Genomic DNA, 21771 nt, shown 5'->3' on the forward strand with positions numbered 1-21771 from the left:
CTCCAGCTGCCCAGTCTCTATTTTGACTGATTTCCTTGCTTTAAAAACCATGTCTCCAAAAAGACCACCTCCTGGAAAGCCTGGATTTGCTACTTCTGCCCCAACGTCTGCAACATCTAGCCCAGCTACACAGTCAAAGATAACAGAACTGATGCAACCCAAGACTACAGAGATAGACTTCCAACAAATGCTTCAACAAATTCTACAGGGCCAGGAGGAAATTAAGAAACAGTTAAGGGAAATGAAAGATGAAATTAAACAGAACCAAGCCCAAATCTTTAAGAACTCACAGAGACTGGACCTTGTGGAGGGTGGGGTGGCGGAGGCGAGGGGGGGGGTAGAGGCTTTACAGAAGGGGAACAAAGAACTTGACATCCAACAAATGAAAATAGAGTTTGAGAGAATGTCCTTTTATCTTAGATTACAAAATGTAATAGAAGCAGATGGGGAAAACATAAGGGACATTATGACTAACATTTTAGCTGAATACATACACAAAGATAAACAGCAGATGGAATGGGAGATAGACCTAGCTTATAGAGTGAATTCAGCATATGCCAGAACACATAATGTACCCAGGGAGGTTCACATTAAATTTCTTAGGAAAACCACAAGAGATGAAATTCTGGGTGTGCAAAGGGGGCAAACATTAACATACTGTGACAGGGAGATAACCATTCTAAAGCAGATTCCCAAAAAAATTAGGGAAAAAAGGAAAAATTACTCGCATTTGGCGAATAAATTATACCAGAAGGGGGTGTGGTTTAGATGGTTGATGCCTGAAGGTATGCTGATATTCTGGGAGGAGACAAGAATCAGAATTAATACACCCATAGAGGCACAGGCCTTTATGGAAAAAAATAAAGCCAACCTAGAAAAAACAGAAGACACCACAACGGTCATACAGGACACGGGAGGGGCCGGAGCTCTGCCAGCGGGGGGTGAAGGGTCAACACCAAGAAAGCTCAGATCACAAAAATAAATAAGAAAATCACAATGTTATAAACAGACCGAAAGTAAAAATGAATTTATAACTAGATTATATATTATAATTATATAAATTGACTGAAAATTATTCTTTCTAGAATTAAGATGCTGACTTTTTATGATTATGTATTAAGATTTGATATTTTGATGTAACCTAGGAGTTTGGAGGGAGGGGGCGTCTGCCACATTTGCAACTGCCAAAATTTGTAATTCCACCTACCCTTTTCCACATAAATGTTTTTAAAAAAACCAATAAAACTTTTTGAAAAAAAAAAAAGAGAGAAAAAGTGCTTTGCACTCACAATAGATATCTAGGCACTCGCACACACACACACACACACACACACACACACACACACACACACACACACACACAATACCTACACCACTGAATTAAGGCCGAATTGGTTTGGACTACTTATTTCTGTGTTGTTAATCCCCTTGTGATCTTGTTTATCTTATAAAATGCCTGAAAACAGACATGATCAAAGGGTTCCTAAGGGTAAAAACATAGCCACAACCCTGCACACCTCAATTTTCTATCTTTCTAGGGAGCTGGAAAATAATTGAACTCTGGTCTTTCAATTACAGGAAAACAGATGAGGCCAGGCTAAGGGGAGGCAGGAGAAAAGATAACTGCTCTTATTTTGCTGGCCTACCCTGCAGGATATCATAAAGAAGAATCCATTTATAAGCAGCTTCCTTATTTTAATTTTTGTCCATAGCATTCATTCTGATAAGGATCTATATGAAGATGTAACAGCCAGCCATTAGGATAGATCAATCAGTTTTTCAGGTGAACATTGCTTTGACATTACTAGCCAAATGTAAGTTTCAATTAGGTCCCTCATAAAGTATGCTGGAAAAATGAGTGTTACACCTGGACGTAGGTAGGAATCTAAATAAGTATTCCATTGTTTTGGCTCATTAAGTCTGAAATGAGGAAGCACCTTGATTGGTTATAAAGGTGTGCCACAGACTCTAAAAGGCACAAGGTAGTTTAGTTTATCTGCTAAAAAAATATACAGATTTTTTTTTCTCCCAGCAGTACCTGCTTGGAAATTTAAATCCATCTTTAGCACTTCAGACACATTTGCATGTCTATGTGATTTATACGTTCTGAAGAAATTTTAAGTCAGTATTTGGGTGTACATATATAAGACACATATGAATGCATGAAAAACTGAGTTTCAGTTACCTGTTACCTGTGTCCTTGGTCTTACTTGAGCAAGGTTTACTTAAAATAATGTTCCTACTAGACAATAAGCTTGATAATTTTGAGACATGCATGCACATAATCAGGTTGTATTCATTTTCAACTTTATGGTTCTTAGAAATAAGCAGCACTTGAACACCATTGCCATTGACAAATTCATTATTGGTCAATTACAAAATACTTGGAACAGTCTACATCCTGCAATAATACCTTTGTACTATCAAACAGCAACGTATCCCAGGTCCTTGGAAATAACTCAATAAGTTGGCAAAAATGGACAGATCCAGTTTGGACACGTGGCTGACTATGCAATGGACTATATAATACAGTGACTAAAATAGTAATGTACTAAGAACCATTAATTCCCTTAACTGAATTGAAATGACTAACCTGAAATAAGTTCGAGGAGTACTTTGACTTTTATCAATTTAGTCTCCTTTCTAGTATCTGAAGTTAAACATGTTTGGATATTGATCCTGGATGAGATTTTGGAAGGAGCAGGAAGGAGTAACATGTTTCATTAATTACAGGCAAAGCTAGTCAGGGTTCATAATCAATGAGAAAAAGATTGATTCTCACACAATCTTGTCCCATCAGTAATTTATAACACATTAAATAACATTCTTCAATATCTAATTAAAATAAAATCAGATAATACAATAAAAGTTTTATAAATTAAAGTTTAAATATAAATAAAAGTTTAATAAAAGAAAACAATGAAACCTATATAACACATTTTCTAAAAAAAAAAATCTCAGCTGGATATATGAAAAATGCAAAAATTCAAAAGTCAGCCATCACACAGAGAACTTCTAAGTGAAAGAGCTTAAAATGTAATGCAGCTATGTGTCACAAATTTACGAAAGGGCCTTGTTTCAGAGAATTGGAGCCTGGGCATCCATGGCAGTGATCAAAGACTCCACAACTTTGTAATTAAAACCTCATTCTTTTTACAAGTGTCAAGATTAGGGTTTGGTCAGGCCTATACTGGTGAAAGTCTAATCCCAATGTATCTGAAGTTTTATGCATCAACAAAGTCTTAAACTTCAAAAGATACCAATAGCCAGATTCCTTAGACCAGGGGTGTCAAATGTATGGCCTGCAAGCTGCATAAGTCATATGCTGGCCATGACCACCCCCAGTTTAGCGAAGGGGGGAAAAGTCATGATACTTCATGTGATAACAACACCATGTCACTCATGCCCTAGAAAATATTATAGGTTGCCAGATTCTGATACATTATCCTGCTCTTGCTTTATTCATGCCTCTGCATCTTTTGGACCAAGTATTACTGTCAATTCTAAAGTGAACCTGATTGAACCCATTTTATGCCTCATTGTTGCCAGGAACTTTGAGAGGGAGAAAGGAGGGGAACGAGACAGGCTGGCTAACAGTCAAAACAAAAAGTTTTCTTGTGGGAACCAAGGTCATCCCGACAGGTGGCAGTTGAAGGAGGAAAGGAGTGACCAAGCAGCCTGCCAGCTACTTTTATTGGACAATGAGACTGGGGACATCTGGGGAGGGAAATATTTGCTCTTTTAATTAGGGGAAAAACCACAGGAGTTTTTAGAGTTGGCTTTCACAAGCTGTGTCAATATGATGTATCCAATATACATGTTCATTGAGAACTCTTATCTGCCTTGGAGTTCTGATTTTAGTCAATGCATTACTCGGAACACTGACAATTATAAATGTAATAATCTGGACACATGATGTCATTTCTTCCATCTAGTCACAATTAATTAAGATGACGAATGGCTTTACAAGGTCTCAGGACATGTCTATCACTGCCTGAGGTACTAGGGACTGCAGATAATTTGTGTGTGATCTAAAAGGTCTTAGATCTTTGTAAAACTAGACCAAGTATATTCTTGTTCCTTTCATATTTTCTCACCTTTGGCCATTCTACAATAAAAGCCTGTTATTTAAAATAATAATAGCCACATGTTTCTTTTATAGAACCTTTTCTTATCTACAATTTACTTGAGGTAAAATTACTTTTCCCCTAAGTAGTGTGTGCTTCTGTTTTCAGCCTTAAAATCAATTACCACTGGCAGAGAGTAATTAAACAAACTAATGAGTTGTTATTTTAAATTACAACCTGACTTTTTTTCCCAAGCATCCTTTCAGTGAGCCTCAACTACTCCTTTCTGCATTGTTGCCTTTCATTGGGGGGAGGGGGGTGTTCTCTTTGTCACTTTCTTTCCGTTCCTTGTTTTCAATGACTTATTAGGAAATAATGAACTAAATATTTTAATTAGGGATTTCTCAGAATCAGGGCAAGGGATTCCTTTAACAGAGAGCTGTTGGATATTACAGCAACAGCGGAATCAGCACACGAGTATATGGAAGCCTGCCATATAAGTAATTGCTTTCTGTAGTTAACTTCAGCAGCCAGGTTAATTGTATTCCATTCATTTAAGGGCACTATTGAATAGGCTATAGAGTCATTTAAATGCATTACTGACCCTTCCCTGCATTAACTTTTCAGGTAACTATACTAAAATAATATCATGTGTACAATACTATGATTAGTTATTCTGATGGGAGAGGGTAAAACAGTTGGTAACTTTAAGAAGAAAAATAGCAAAAGCAATAGCACTTAGACTTATATATCACTTCATAGTGTTTTACAGCCCTTTCTAAGTTTTTGCACAGTCAGAATATATAGCATGGTATATATTTGTGAATATGTTAACCTGAAGTGATTAATTACTTTAGTAGGTCAGAGCAAGATCCAAATTTGACTCACAGTTGAAGCTCGTTTGGTAATATTGAGACAATGGTTGGGGTTTGATGGTGTGGACCCATAATGGGTTTGGTTTGATTTGGTGAGCATACAATTTGTATCTGCCACATAGTGTTACATGTGTAAACCAATTGTCTCTTGATCAGCAAATCACAAGGCAAGCCATGACTTTTGTGTATTCTAACTTCACCACATTCCTCAAACATGGTTATTTAAAATAGAAATGGGAGTGGAAGGAGTGGGAGGAGGTGCCAACGTCTCGACGATATGGACATGCGGTCTCGATGCTCCGAGACCGCAGTCGATACTTCTGCCACTGGGTGGTCCAAACGTACCTAAACTGTCCCGCAGAGATGGTGAACAGGAAGACCATGTCTTGCTGATCTCAGGGACATTGCAAAGTCCCTGATTGATCTAAGAGAAGTTCTTCAAGCAGGCGACAAAAAATCCAGCCATCAAACTGATGAAGTCAGGGTGGCTCCAAAACAGAAGGAGAAGTGTTTCTAGCTGGTGAGGAATTTTTACTGTTTTAAAAGAGACTGCCTATAAAAAACTTAAAGTTAATTTAAATTTGAGAACAGAAGAAATAAACAGCAGAATTAAGCTTTGAATGATTTTGGACAGTGGGTTATCTTACTTTTTAAATGTTATTTTCATGGATAGAATTTATGAAAGCCTTTTAAACCGAAGGGATTAAGTTTTCTTCTTTTTTCATTATTATTTTTTGCAACCTATGGACTAAAATTCTTCTTCTTCATTACTGCATGTGTTTTTTCCCTTTTTCTTCTCTATTTCATTCAAGAACTTGACTTTTTTTTAAACTTGGAATAAACAAAGATACAAGAAGCAACAAAGAAAATTGTAACAACAGAGGAAAAGACAATCCTGCTACTCGGAGGCTGGAAGTTTGTGTATTGGAAACAAAACACCTTTACTTTCCTCACTGATTATTCTGGCTTGGCACTTCAAGGTCTCACTGTTTTGTCTATAGAGAGTGATAAGAAGAAAAGCATACAGATGTTCCTTTGAAATATATCTTTAACCAGAGAAAAATGAAAATAAGACCTTATTGTGAATTTATGCTTAATCTTGTAAAAACCTTCCAAGCCAGAGCAGCAGTGTTTGTCAGCTTGAGATAATGGCACAATCTCAACAGCAGTAAGAAACTTTAAGTTTGCAAAAGATATTGTTAGAAATTCAGAAATTATCAAACACATTTGAGAGGACAGAGAAGAAGTGGGAAAATCTAGAGTATCTAACAGTAAAATATGATGAAGTTGGAGATGTTTATCAAATGGAAAAAGTGGAGGTTAGGATCCTAAAAACCAAAGAGAAAAATGACTACAAAGAAATTAAATCCGCTGATATCTATGGTGATTGGTTTGTGTCTGGAAATGGAAAGAGTGGAATACGGAAAGAGGAATTAAACAGAGGGGAACTCTACCCCACATGGCAAGATACAGAAGAAGAAAAAATAAAAGAATTTATGGATTTAAAGAAAGAAATTTTGTTAGCAACATCATTGAAAACACCACTGACAATTAAAGATAAGCTGATTAAGGAAACAGAAGAAGGGCATCGAAACTACATGAGAGACTTAATAAGCAATGAGTTGCAAAGAAGAGTCCATACAAATTTGATTAAGGAGATGATTAGAGCACAAATGGCAGAAGATATGAGATTGTTTTGCTACTGGAAAGATAGAGGTTGATAGATGAAAGGGTATAATCTAAAACTAGTTAAACTTAGTGAAATTTAGTGACAATAGATATAGTTAAATAAATAATTGATAATGATACAAATGTATACTTATATATTGCTATGATAAGAAATAATTGGATATGAATATTAAATGGTACCTATGAAAGGAAGATTAGATTTTTTTTTGTCATATATAAAGGTTAATAAAAAAGAACTAAGTTAAATTTAGTTAAGTATTGTTTATTACGGAGAACAATGTTATGATAAAGGACACAGTTAAATAAAGGAGGGATAATGATAACAATGTATATATATGCATGGGCACAACATAAGGAAAGTGGATATAAATTATAAACAGTGATTTGGAAAAGAGGATTAGAAATTTTTGTTACTAAATATTATGGATGTTTAGCCAGAATAGGCCATAAGGATTCAGTGTTATTGGAGGATATTAGAAATAGCAAATGAAGTGCCAGTATGTGGTTATGCTTTAAATCTTGATATATTTTATGATGAATGATGTTTAAACAATTATAGTCAAATGAAAATGGAGGTACATATATATGAGTAAAATCATGTCTTCTTGGATTGGTCTGAAAATGTAATGAAGTTGTAATTTATAACCATACAGGTCTAGCCCCAGAAGACATTCCTAAATCTTAAATCAGCCATGTATCTTTGCAAGGTAATCAGGGAAAAAAAGATACAGGTATACAGACATGTGTAAAGCTAAAGGTTCCCCTCACACACATGTGCCAGCCATTCCCGACTTTAGGAGGCAGTGCACATCTCAGTTTCAAAACAAAAGAGCCAATGCTGTCCGAAGACATCTCCGTGGTCATGTGGCTGGTATGACTAAATGCTGAAGGCTCACGGAACGCTGTTACTGTCCCACCAAAGGTGGTTTCTATTTTTCTACTAGCATTTTTACATGCTTTCGAATTGCTAGGTTGGCAGAAGTTGGGATAAGTAATGGGAGCTCACTCCATTATGCGGCACAAGCGATTTGAATTGCCGAACTGCCAACCTTTCTGATTGACAAGCTCAGTGTCTTAGCCATTGAGCTACCATGTCCCTGTAACAGAGATGTGTGCATCAGTACAGATCAAGATGCAGTAGAATCTCTGGTCATAACCATAATTCATTCCATAACTTTGGTCGCAAACCGATTTGGTTGTAATCCGAACCTAATTTTGGAAATTTGGCACTTACAAAAGAAATGGGAAATCACTACAGAGTGGGATACAGCATAAATCTAAGCTCTATTGCCATTGCTACATGTTTCATTAATGCAATATGTTTAAAGAAAAATAAATAAGAGGAGTGCTCTGAGGGCTGCACAGTAATAAAACCAATAATCAATAGAATAAAGAAACTTCTAATTGGAATGGTTTTATCGTTCTTTAAGCAATTCTGAATCTTCTTGAGAAGGTTTGATAAGCTTACTCAAATATCTTTTATTTTACAATCTAATTTCTTTGGACGTCTTCTAGAGGTCTCTATATTCACCTTGAATAATGCCACTTAAAGTTAAAAAAAATGGTTGCAATTCAAAGAAAAATAAAGTGAAAAATGACATTACTTTTGACAAAAATAGGCAAACTTTATTTGAAATCCATTTTTCTCTTGTTTTATTTATTGCATGTAATATTCTAATTTTCTGAGACGGTGGATTTGGTGTTTTCATGAGCTGTACGCCATAATCATCACAATTATGACAAATCACGGCTTGAACTATCTTGCTTTGCATGTAATGAGTCTTATCTCATATATTAGTTTCACCTTTTAAGTTGCATTACTAAAATAAATGAACTTTTGCACGATGTTCTAATTTTTTGAGTTTCACCTATATCATTTAGCTAAAATCCAATGAAAAATGCAAAGTTTATGTTTATTGCATTTGAGGTTTTTTTGCTCACAAATTCCAGAAGATACACAGAGACTCATTATTTCTACCAACTTGGTTTGTTTGTTTGTTTCCTCTCTCTCTCTCTCTCTCTCTCTGTCTATCCGTCTGTCTGTCTGTCTGTCTGTCTGTCTGTCTGTCTGTCTGTCTCTCTCTCTCTCTCTCTCTCTCTCTCTCTCTGTCTCTCTGTCTCTGTCTCTGTCTCTCTCTCACACACACACAGAGACTCTTTGGCTTCTGCTGAATACTTATGGTTGGCACTGCAGATGTCTCTTGCTGAGTGAGGGGTCTTAGTTTAGGGAGTTGAATGCAGAGCTCATGTGACTACTTTTCCTTTTTTTCCCCTTTCTTAAAACTGGCTGGACGTTAGGTGTAATATACTATTGGTGTATTTGGTTTTCATAACAAAATTTTATTTTTCCATCAGCTGCATTTGTTATAGCCTACATAAAGTAGGATAAACAATTTCAGGAACTTTAATTGCTTAATAGGGCTTAGTGTGAACTCGTTTGGATGTAACCTACCGAAACAAAAGAAGGCTAAATTGAATTAATTGGCCTTCAGATAACGTTCTTACACAAACAGCGTCAACAGAGTTAATAATATTAGAGTCAGGTCTTGATTAATGTGCCAATAGTCAAAATTTATTTTAGTGGGTTAATTATTTAGAAGATTCCTTAATTTAAAATAAAGCTGTCATTCCCTCAGCTAGAAATGTAGCCAATTACATGGTTTATTTTTTAATCTAATCAGTTATTTAAAATCTAACACTGTCAACTTCTGCTTGGCATTCTTTTGATGACTTCAAGAAATGGCATTAACAAACAAAGTATTTTCAAGCGGTGAAAACATTCATATAGGTAACTCGACTAATTGAGCCGAAGGTCGAGCAGCATTTTAAAGAGCAGGAGCGCCACCATGTGGATATGAAGTAGTCAAATATACTTTTTCATGTTCTAGTTCAAGTGTGCATTTCTAAAAAAGGCTTTCACAACTTGTGACCTATTGAGCTATGTATTCGCTTGCTGCTACTGAACAGCAATTCAGATAGGGTTTTTTTGGGGGGGGGAGGGGGAGTCCCAGGCACAACTTAGATAGGCCTGGAAAAAAAATCAAGGTTTATGTTAGTTAGTTAATAGTCACATATATTTGCATTAACAAACTGTCAAATAACAGAGGCATTCGTGCTAAATAGGTTGTGTAGAATCATGGACTGCTGTTATTCCAATTTTTGTGTTTCTTCCAGCTGCCTGTCAAACTTTGGGCATGCTTTTTTATTTTTTATTTTCCCATACTAATGTTGCAGCTAATATAATTTATTAAATGTATATGCTGTCCATTTCATTGTTGCGTAACAATTGATAATATTTATAGGCTTAGCTGATAATATTAATAGATAATACTACAGTGTAAACCCACTATTCTGTTTCTTAATTGTACATTGCACTTATTAGATTTGAATGCCTTTAAATTGTGATGATTTTTTAGGAATAGCCAACACCTAACCAGAGGTAGTATTAAGCAGGTTCCACCAGTTCTGGAGAACCGGTAGCAGAAATTTTGAGTAGTTTCAGAGAACAGGTAAATACCACCTCCGACTGGCCAAACCCCCATCTATTCTCTGCCTCCCAAGTCCCAGCTGATCAGGAGGGAATGGGGATTTTGCAGTAACCTTCCTCTGGAGTGGGATGGGAATGGAGATTTTACAATATACTTTCCCTGCCACCCACCCACCAAGCCATGCCCACCAAGCCATGCGCAGAGAACCAGTAGTAAAAAAAAAATGGAATCCCACCATTTTTCTGAACTTACATTTATACTTAGAACTTAGAATTGAAATAACTTTATTGTCACTTGAAATGTACACTAATCGGCATACATTAAAATGAAATTTTGTTGCATACAACTCTCAAAGGGTCACCATCTTCAATATACACTAAATAAACATGGCTAAATAAATAAATAGAAAATAGAAAATACCCACATATATCATAGGACACAGAGAAACAGTGATTATACTATTATAAATATATTATTCTGTAATATAGATAAGTGTGACTCAAAATGTGGTCATCTGAGTAAAATTGTTCTTTATTATCTACTCAGGCCTGTCCTACTTGTCTTACTTAGCTAATCAAATCAAATCAAATATCCTGCTCACAGTAGTAATCCCTGTTGAAACATCCCACAGATGGCTGTCTGGCCTCAGCTTCAACATCCTAGTAAAAAGAAGCCCACCGCTACTTAGAATAATTGCTTCCACTCATTAGGATTTTTTCCTCCCTAACGTTTAATCAGAATCTGCTTTCTGGGACTTAAATACATTATTCTGGGCCTTGCAGTCTGGAATGAGAGTGAAGGTCTTGACCTTCCATGTCATATTATTTCAGATATTTGAAGAGTCATAGCCCCACCAATCTTGGGTTTTTTTTTTAAGACCAGCTCCCCCACCTCTTTTTACAAGGCTTAGTTTCCAGCCCCCTAATCCACCCACTCTTGAACTTGTTTTTAAATTCTTTTTCCATTTTTACTAAATCCTTTTTTAAGTGTGGCACATTAATTCACTTGAGATGAACTGCAGAACAGAGCAGAATTATTTGGTCTATGGCAGATTTTTTAAGTAATGTATTTAAATTCCTAATACATTTCCTAGTAATATATTGGCTGCAACTATAACTTTCATTCTGATGAGATATGTCTATATGGGCCTTGTTTCTGAAATTCTACACACACACACACACACACACACACACACAGTGTTTTTTTTCTTCTGTCAAAGCACCTTGTCTGCCCAAATATGGGAGGGAACATACTGCTTCCCTTTTGCCTTTAAGCCCCACTCGCTTACACGACAAACCATTTTGTGTCACATTTTTGCTGATAAAGAAATGACTAGTGATGATACCTCCCGCCTACCAGACATCTGGAAACCAACCCTAGTCAACAAAAGAGCCCCAGCCACCACCCGGGCTGTTACAACATGAAATAACAATGGACACACAGCAAGCACCAATTAGCACCAATCTACCAATCATGATACAACCACACAACCAATCATTCCACTTACTGAAAAAAAGCCAGCACTCCACACACACACATACCAAGATGTATAGAAAGACGGCAGCTCCAACCATGCTTTAAGCATGAAGATGGCAACTGAGACTTCACCAAAATGTTGCCAAGACAATCTCAATCTTACATGGAAAAAGATCCAAATACAACAAGACACAAGACTAGCGTGTGTGTGTGTGTGTATGTGTGTGTGTGTGTGTTGTGTTTGTGAGCTCCCTCCCATATTTGGGCATACCAGGGGTTGTAACACAAATACATACACACACACACACACACACACACACACACACACACACACACATATATGCTGATTTTGTTGTATTCGGGTCTTTTCCCGTGTAAGATTGAGATTGCCTTTGCAACGTTTTGGCAGGATCTCACCTGCCATCTTCAAGCTTGGGCTTAAAATGGGAACGGAGCTGCCGTCTTTCTGTAAATCTTGGTGGGAGGGGATGGGGTGCTGGCTTTGTTTCAGTAAGTGGAGTGATTGGTTGTGTGGTTGTATCATGATTGGTAGATTGGTGCTGATTGGTGCTGGCTGTATGTGCATTGTTGTTTTGTATTGTAACGGTTTGGGTGGTGGGTGGTGTTCGTTTGTTGGCTAGGGCTGGTTTCCAGATGTTTGGTAGGTGGGAGGTATCATCACGTTTATTCATATTGTGGGGCCTTACCCTTACTGGGATTAGAACCTGGGCTGTATTACATATTTGGCAGATGTATTCGCCACTAAGCCACAGGCTCTCCTCCTTATCAGCTGAGCCAGGGAAATAGGTATGTATTTGTGTTACAACCCCTGGTATGCCAAATATGGGAGGGGGCTCACTACTCCCCCTTTCTGTCCTTCGGCTCATTACAGAGGACCATCCAGGCAGAAAACCATATTTTTTTTATTTTTAAAGTTGCCTTTGCTATGTATGTGTTGTATTTTTGCTGATAAATAAATAAAGGGAGACTAGTATAAATCTATTTCAAGCTATTTAGCTCTCATCAGCTAGCCATACCCTTACTGGTATTAGAACCTGGGCTGTATTACATTTTAGGCAGATGTATTAGCCACTAAGCCACAGGCTCTCCTCCTTATCAGCTGAGCCAGGGAAATAGGTGTGTGTGTGTGTGTGTGTGTGTGTGTGTGTGTGTGTTGTATTTGTATAAAAAGGCAACATTAAAAATAAAAATATGGTTTTCTGTCTGAATGGTCTTCTGTGATGAGCCGAAGGACAGAAAGAGGGAGTAGTGACCTTCCTCCCATATTTAGGCATACCAGGGGTTGTAACACAAATACATACATACATACATACATACATACATACATACATACATACACACACACACACATACATACATACATACATAGATATATGATGGATAGCTGATGAGAGCTAAATAGCTTGAAATGGATCTATACTAGTCTCCCTTTATTTATTTATCAGCACAAATACAACACAAATATAAAAAGGCAACATTAAAAATAAAAATATGGCTTTCTGCCTGGATGGTTTTCTGTAATGAGCCGAAGGACAGAAAGAGGGAGTAGTGAGCTTCCTCCCATATTTGGGCATACCAGGGGTTGTAACACAAATATATACATATGTATGTATGTATGTATGTATGTATGTATGTATGTATGTATGATGTGTGTATGTGTATGTGTATATGTATATGTATATGTATATATATATGGTTTTCTGCCTGCATGGTCCTCTGTAATGAGCCAAAGGACAGAAAGGGGGAGTAGTGAGCTCCCTCCCATATTTGGGGTTGTGCATACCAGGGGTTGTAACACAAATACATACCTATTTCCCTGGCTCAGCTGATAAGGAGGAGAGCCTGTGGCTTAGTGGCTAATACATCTGCATACGCATACATCTCTGTGTATGTGTGTGTATGTATGTATGTATGTATGTGTGTATGTGTATGTATGTATGTATGTATGTATGTATGTATGTATGTATATGTATATGTGTCATGATATTTTAAACCCATAAGTCTAGATTCATTATAGATCTATCAAAATCTATACAACCATTAAGTGTATTTCTTTTTCTCTCACCAACTGAAATTGTCCTTCTATTCCTGCTTTGCACAATTTCTCAGATCAGAAATTACAAATTAAAACATAATCTTATACACAGTTTCTCATGTTAGTATCTAGCATTCCATGACCTCTGTTTTCTGCCTTTTCTTTTTTAATTTCTAAATTTCTGCTCTTCTTCTTCAATCTTGTCAAGTGTTCTATATTTTATGCCTGCTCAAGGAAGTCTTCTGATGATGGGGATTCAGTACCATTAGGGCTTGTAGCAGATAGCAAAGTCCCATGCAGATGCCTGTACAGATGTTAGAGGCACTTTTCCAAAAAGAAGAAATAGTTGCAGAAGAGGAACTATTTAAATATCTGCCACCACAGATCCAAGAGAGTGGAGGCAACTATGGCTGCAGGGGTGAAAATATTCAAGCGGGTGCATTTAAGGAAACATCTTGGCTGATTCAAGTCAAGCATCCAACTTCTCTTGGTGGCATCAACAAAAGTAGACTTTTCCAAACACTTTGTTAATTTTCTTGTATGAGGAACTGTGGACCACAACAAATGGGCTGACTTAAGACAATGCCTTTCGGTCTATGTCTTGAAGTTGATTGTGGCTTCCGTATTTGACCTGGCTGTGGACCTGGATTAAGTCTTTAATAAGCAGCTACTCCATTATGACACCCTCTCCTGTTTTCCAAGTTCCTGTCTTGCTACCAAACCACCTATACCACTTAATGAGAAATTGTATCAGAGTCTCCTTGTACCAGAAAAATGCTAGTAAGGGTTTGTTATATCAATGCATCATCCCCATTGATAAACAGAGTATACTTTGATATTTGTGTTCTGTGGCTGTCAAGCATTGATGGTGAGCTTCGTAGTGGCCTGTCCTATATTCAGCCCACTCCATATTCTTGTTCATTTTTTTCTGGAGGATTGTCTGGATGGATTTTCACCAATAGCCCACATTTGATGCAATACAATTTATGTAATGCAGCTGACTACAGCATACTAGTTTGATCACAAATACCCTGTTATAATTTTAGATTAAAAGTCCTCCTTTCCTGCCCTCCCATCCCTTACCATTAATACTTGTTTTAGTATGCTCACAGGGCCATTAACAGATTTAGTTACATATATTGCCTGAATTCAACCACAATGTTGTCATACAGACATAAAAGAAGTTCATAAATCTACTTGATAAACTACCATATGCTATATATTGCTGACTTTGAAATGTCATCCACTATATTGCCCTAGTCACAAACTGAATATTGTGACTGTTATAAGACTCTCAGCGGGGGGGAAAAATTCTCCGGATCCTTCTTGTACTTTGAATATGTCAGGAACTGGGTTTTTATTCTTTTAAAATGAATAAGCAATACTCTGCATTACAGTTATGATCAGGTTTGGGCTGCTGGGGGTTCACAGGGGTTTGGGAGACCCTCTAGCTAAGATTCTGTGCAGTTCGGAGAAGCCCCAAATCTCACTCTTGGCTGGCCCTGACTACCCTGCCAGCCCCTTCAGGAGTTCCCACGTGGCCCATTTTGGATGCAGGTAAGTGCAGGGCATGTGCAGAGGTTTGGGGAGGGCGAAAAATGGGCCTGCTGGAAGTTCAAGAAGGCCAGAAATGGGCCCATTTATGGCCCCCAGAGAGTCTCTGGAGCCTGGGAAGGCTATTTTCACCCTCCCGGAGGCTTGAAGAAAGCCTCCAGAGCCCGGGGAGGACAAAAATGCCACCACCACCCACTATGATGCAAGAGGTTGACTAGGCCACACCCTCCCTGGCCATGCCCATCTAGCAACCAGGCAGAGAACCCCTTGCTAAATTTTTTGAAACCCACCACAGGTTATGATGACACTGAAGAGCAATGTTTGCATGAATACAACACTGATTAACAGCTATTATTATTATTATTATTATTATTATTATTATTATTATTATTATTATTATTATTATTATTATTATTATTATTATTATTATTATTATTATTATTATTATTATTTCCTTCCAGCAACTACCATGTTGATGCAACTCTTTGTTGGATAGAGAGCAAATGAGGAAACTAACATTTTGAGGTCTGGAAAGAAAAACAATTGCTACCAGTTTTAGTATCCCCAAAAGGTGATAATTAGTACCCGGTCCTTGTGAAATTAATTAAAATACTGTTTTTAGACTTTGTAACATCATGAAGCTCTTTAATTTCCTTTATGCTTGGTCGAATGGTTCAGCTGCAATTACTCACTTCTTTGGCACATTTAGAAATGACTTTTCTTGCTATCAAACCATAATGATAAGAAAAAATGCTGTCATTAGAAACACTTTCTTAAAATTAAAATTTAATCCTCAGGCAGCTGTGTTTGGGAAGATGTACTTGATCTTGACAGTTATGATTTATGTTTTCCAATGTAAACAGATTGTATTCAGCACTCCCATCATTTTTAATAAAAACGGATAAATTAAGTCATGCACTTGGAGAACATACCTTTCTTTGCTCATCTTGGCATGAGTGGTTTTGAAGTAGTTTAAATGAAGATCCGAGAAAACAAAAAGCTGATTATGGTTTTTGAAAAGGTTGCACTTTTAGTATCTCATTAATTTTGGGACACATTGAAGTACAAATTGCTTGCATTGATATGTATAATGGCAGTACGTAGTACATAATATCTTGATATCAGCAGAATTAAACTCTTGACATGCCTGATAAGAACATGGAATTTGTCTTTTTCAATTAAAATAGGCCACTGAGTCTATCATTATATTTCCTTGGGCCAATAATGTGATACATCTTAGTACACAAACACTATCTGAAGAAACCTTTTCTGCAGTAAATTCTAGATAACAGGAAGCTATTTTCCTCCCTATTGTGTTCCGCTTGGGTTACATCTAGTTTACTATGCCCAGTTTCTGGGTACAATATTTTAAATTCCTTTGCAAGTTATAGTTTGTTTAGAATAGGGTAACCAGAATGGTCTGTGATCTGGAGGAATAATTGAAAGGATGGGATTAGGTTAGATATGGCATTGAAATTCCCATAGCATATGGAGCTAGCTTGTTTCTTTTTGTTCTTAGAGGGTAAATTGTTGTTAGAAGTTAAGAAGTTTGTTAAAAAATAAAAAGCAGAAATATACATGTAAATAATTGCCCAAATCAGCAGTGGTGGCCAGTCTGATCCATTCCTTTCCAGTGTTGTTATAAATTTGTAATTTAAAAGTGTAAGCCAATCATTAACAAAAAGTGTTCAAGGCATTAACCAATCATATGCTTCCTCTACCTGTTTATATTTTTCTTACCATGGACATTCCATGTGCAGTTTGCCTCCCTCTCATCTATGGTTAGCTACAATGGCTGTAGAGACAATACCGAGAGTAAAGAACAATGCTTAAGTCTTTAATCTTCCTTTTACACATTTTTTACAATGTGCACATTTACCCACGACAGAGCTAGCCTTCCCTGCAAAATGCCCTCACTGCTGTTCATTGCAGCCTTTTGGCTTCTTATTAATCCTTAAGCTATTTTAGACATTATTGCTATAAAATATTCCAATACCATCCCCACAATGTTCAAATTCAAATTCAAATTATTTATTGCAAGTAAATGACCAAGACTAAAATAACATCTATTAAATGTAACCTACAAATGAATGCTACAAAGTGGACCATTTGGAATAAAATAAATCATACAAGATAAAATATCTACAAGTGGATTTGCACTATTTTGCTGTCAGCAATACATTTATTTTTCAAGCTTCAAAAACAACTTTACAATGACAAAAATTACCTCGAAGTCCTTATTTGCTAGTAAGGATTATAAAAAAGTATTCACTCCTTCCAAGACCCAGTAATGCTTTAGACTCCACCCAGAGCCAGAAAATAAGTTAGTGAATAGCAAAGTCTAAAAATCTAGAGTTTTATCATCTTTGGCTCAGTGGCTAAGATGCTGACCTTGTTGATCGAAAGGTTGGCAGTTTGGCGGTTCAAATCCCTAATGCCGCTTAACCGGATGAGCTCCTGTAACTTATCCCAGCTTCTGCCAACCTAGCAGTTCAAAAGCACATATAAAATGCAAGTAGAAAAATAGGGACCACCTTTGGTGGGAAGGTAACAGCATTCTGTGTACCTTTGGCATTTAGTCATGCCAGCCACATGACCATGGAGTTGTCTTCAGACAGTTCTGACTCTTCAACTTTGAAATGGAGATGAGCACTGCCCCCTAGAGTCAGGAACAACTAGCACATATGTGCGAGGATAACTTTTACCTTTACCTTAATAATTATATAAACAGTTTCTATTCCACCTGCAATTTGAATGCAACATGTCCTCACATTTTTGGATCCATACTCAATGTGAAAAGCCTTGTTTTCTTCCAGAGCTCAAGATGACTGGCATTACGACAATCAGACTCAGTTATTTCCTTTGAGAACCTAAGACAACTTTAGGAAGGCAAGACTCATTATCTGCTATGCACAGAGATTCACAATACCGAGTGAGTAAGAGCACACATTCATTACCTTCCCTGTGATTTCTTGTTCTCTACGTTTTATCAAATGGCCACCATGTGCTGAGGAGAAAGATAAGCTCCTGGCATGCACTGTATGGCCTTACTATTGGTTTGACGTTTACATAGTGTAATAAGGTTGTGCAATTTGTTCTTTGCTCAGCTTTTCTTGTTCTCTCTTTCATGAGAGAAGACAAAGAGAAAAATAGAATGTTATATAGCCTATTTTACCTACTTATCTCTTTTGGTCAACATGCCTTTTTTGCTTTAGCATTTGAAGAGTTTGCAGAAAAGAATAGGGAGAAAAGGTGAGAACAAATACCTTGAGTCTTTTTCTCTCTGTAGAATTTTCTAGAAATAACATCTCAGGAGCAAAACAAACAAACAAACAAAAACCCAACATAATAAACACACATGCCTGAAACCTAGCTTAAACTTTGTTCCCTTTCTAACAAATATCCCAAAGATGCTTTTTCAGGAGGCAACTGGACTTTCTTTTCCTTTTTTCTTTCCCTTTCTTTTTTTCTTTGAAGACATTTCCAGTGGTGGGATTCAGCCAGTTCACACCTATTCGGGAGAACCAGTTGTTGGAAGAAATCTCATTCTGTTTTTTCCACTTTACAGGGCTAATCCTGTAAGGAAGGCAGGAAGGAAACATTCTGATGTTGTTTCTAGCCTAATCTTTATTGCCCTGCTTACAGAAACTGCATCTCCGGTTAACCCTTATTTACATAGTAACAGCTAAGGCCATCGATGTGAGTGACATTGAGTTGGCCACGCCCACCCAGTCACATGACCACTGATCCACACCTACCGAGCTGATCATTAGAGCAAAGAACCAGTTGTTAAATTATTTGAATCCCACCCCTTGTCCCATTTCGCTTCTCATCCAAGAGGTTTCTTCAGGTGCGACTGGATGGTAGATTTATATTCCAAGACACCGACTTTTAGCTATGCAATTTGGGGTAACACCCTTCAAATGGTGTGGGAGCATGAGCGGATTTCCAGAAAAAAGTTGCAGATTACAAGAACCATTAGCTCTATTCGGATGACCCTGAGTTCACAGATAAATCTCCAAGTGCTTCAATGACCCTCAAAAAGGATGCAAATGACCAGCAGTCTGCAAGGAATATAAATCCTTCTATTTCCCACCATCCAGTCAGAGCTGAGAAAGCTTCTTGGATGAAAAGTGAAACATCTTCAAAGAACGAAAGAAAAAAAAACCCCAAGAAAGTCCAGTTGCCTCCTGAAAAAGCACCTTTGAGATATCCATGACCTGGATGACTGGGAATCGATACATATTTCTAACAAATGGTTTTAAAAGCATCCATCACAAAAGTAGCGATGGGACGATAACGATGTTTTGAATGAATATTGCATATGCCAAAGCTGATTTATTTTTAAAACCCTTTCTTGGATACCCAAGTATAAATCCTGCTTATGGTCCCAGAATCATACAGCTGAGAAGGCCTTATAGAAAACCAATTAACTAAGCAAGAAAGCCAGCCACCTGAAAACTGTATTCACGCTCATTTTTTTTACGTTCTCAACATTTCCTGCTTGGTTTAGCAGTCTTAAGGGCCCAGAACATGTCACACTTCCATTTCTCTCACTAACATCTTGGCCCAATTCAAAGAGTACATTGCTAGTCTGCTGAGTATTAGCCCCCTCCCTTCCTTTTTCTTCAAGGTCACGGAGAGATGAGGGAAAGATGCTTTTTGTGATGTCTGGCCTCCCTTTTGCTTGTCTGGCCCTATTAAAACTAGATTCTATGGATTTTTTTGGTCGAGGATGAGAAAGATTGGGGTTTAACATTCATTCCCACAAGCTCTGTTTTAAGTCTTGGATACTGGGGCAGTCCAGGTCAAGAAAAGTGGACAAATTTATGTTTCAAGATTTTCTATGTCTGTAGGCACGGTATAAAAAATTTAACAAGAAATTGTGCTAAGGTTAGTTTCTATTGTGTTGTATGAAATCTAAATTTCTATATATCTTTGTACAATTTAATGAAGTCTATGTAATATCTACCTTTATTTGTTCTTCAGGCTAAGCATGAACATATTTTTTATATTATTATGATTCAGAATGAAATAGCGGTTGTTTCTCTATTTGTTTTCTTTTCCTTTCTCCCTGGTTGATACCACCTTAACAGGAGCATAGATTTGATCATTCTTCCTTTTTCTGGCTCTATAGGTTTATTCTGAAAGCCTGGATCAAATTCACAAATTTTCTGGATTTTTTAAATGGAGAGTTGAGTTTTGCTTATCTACAGATGTTTCTTATTCAGTTCAATTTGCTTAATTTAGTAATTTTATTTATTTATTAAATTTATATGAGGCCTTTCTCACTGTCTGAGCACAATTTGAACAGTGAAGATGACGAAGTGAGGATAAACCATTGCCGTTTCAAGCTCTTTTTCTTTTGCAGATTTTTGTTGACCGATGCCTACAATAAACTTACATTAAAAAAAAGACATATTCAAGAAAATAAATCTTTACATCCTTCAGTTATGGGCTCAGATAATTCCCCCAGTAGAAGAATGGATGATGAAGATGATGGCGTGGGTGGGATGGCAAATTTAACTGTTTTAATGAAAGAAAATAATTTATCTAGTTTAGTTTTTATTTGGTAATTGCTTCTGGATTTTGTACTCAAAACTGGGGGGAAAAAGAAACTTGAAATGTAGGTTTTGTTGATTAGAATTCTTTCATTGTTACAGAAATGGCTTGAACTATTTAGAAATGTAAAGCAAATGTATGAAATTGTGCTTTTTTGTGTGTGTTCTATTGCACTGTAAAAGGTTGGAAGTCACTACTTTTTTCCTTTTCCTCTTTCTTTTTCTTGCACCTCTTTCTTTCTTTTTAACTTTTCTTTATATTTTTATTTACATTACTATTTTATCACACAACTATATATAGAAATAGAGCACAATAGAAATATTGGCTCAGATATATTTTCTCTCAAAGCATCAATATTCATTGTGTACTTTTAAAGCTGAATTGATTTATAAATGCATTTTCTTTTAAACACAGATTTTTAAAGGTTTTTTTTTACTGTTTTAATGCAAGTATCAGAAAGTTTGTAAAATTTGTACAATGTCAAGCTGTTCCGGAAAAGATTGTTTCTACAGGTACGTAAAATAAAATACTTTTTAAAAAAGAGAAGAAAAGTTTAGGCAGTTGGCCACCAGATGGCAGTATTTACTTAATTGTAGAAAGATCAATTACAAGCCTGAGGACTTTCCCTTAGTATAATCATTTCAATCTCTCCTAATAAGAACTATTATTTTAATGAAAATAAAACTAAAACTAAATAAAAGGCCAAATCAGTTTGTCTTTTCTTGCTGTCAAGTAATTTTTTCCACTTTATCTCTCATGGTAGAATTTATTTTTAAAAGATACATATCTAAGTATATATCATACTCTGAAATTGATTCTTAATGAAAAATGCAATATAATCTGATAATTGTGATTGTTGTGTGGGTTTATGTCTATGTGTGACTAAAGCAAATAAATTAAAAAGAGTTTTATTTTATTTTTTGTATATTAAAACAATGTCTCTTTCCAGATCATGTCTTGACACCTTTATATAGTTGATGTATTGACACCCATATATAACCAAT

The sequence above is a fragment of the Natrix helvetica genome (assembly GCF_964273705.1).
Source record: "Natrix helvetica genome assembly, chromosome: 4".
Lineage (NCBI taxonomy): Eukaryota > Metazoa > Chordata > Lepidosauria > Squamata > Natricidae > Natrix > Natrix helvetica.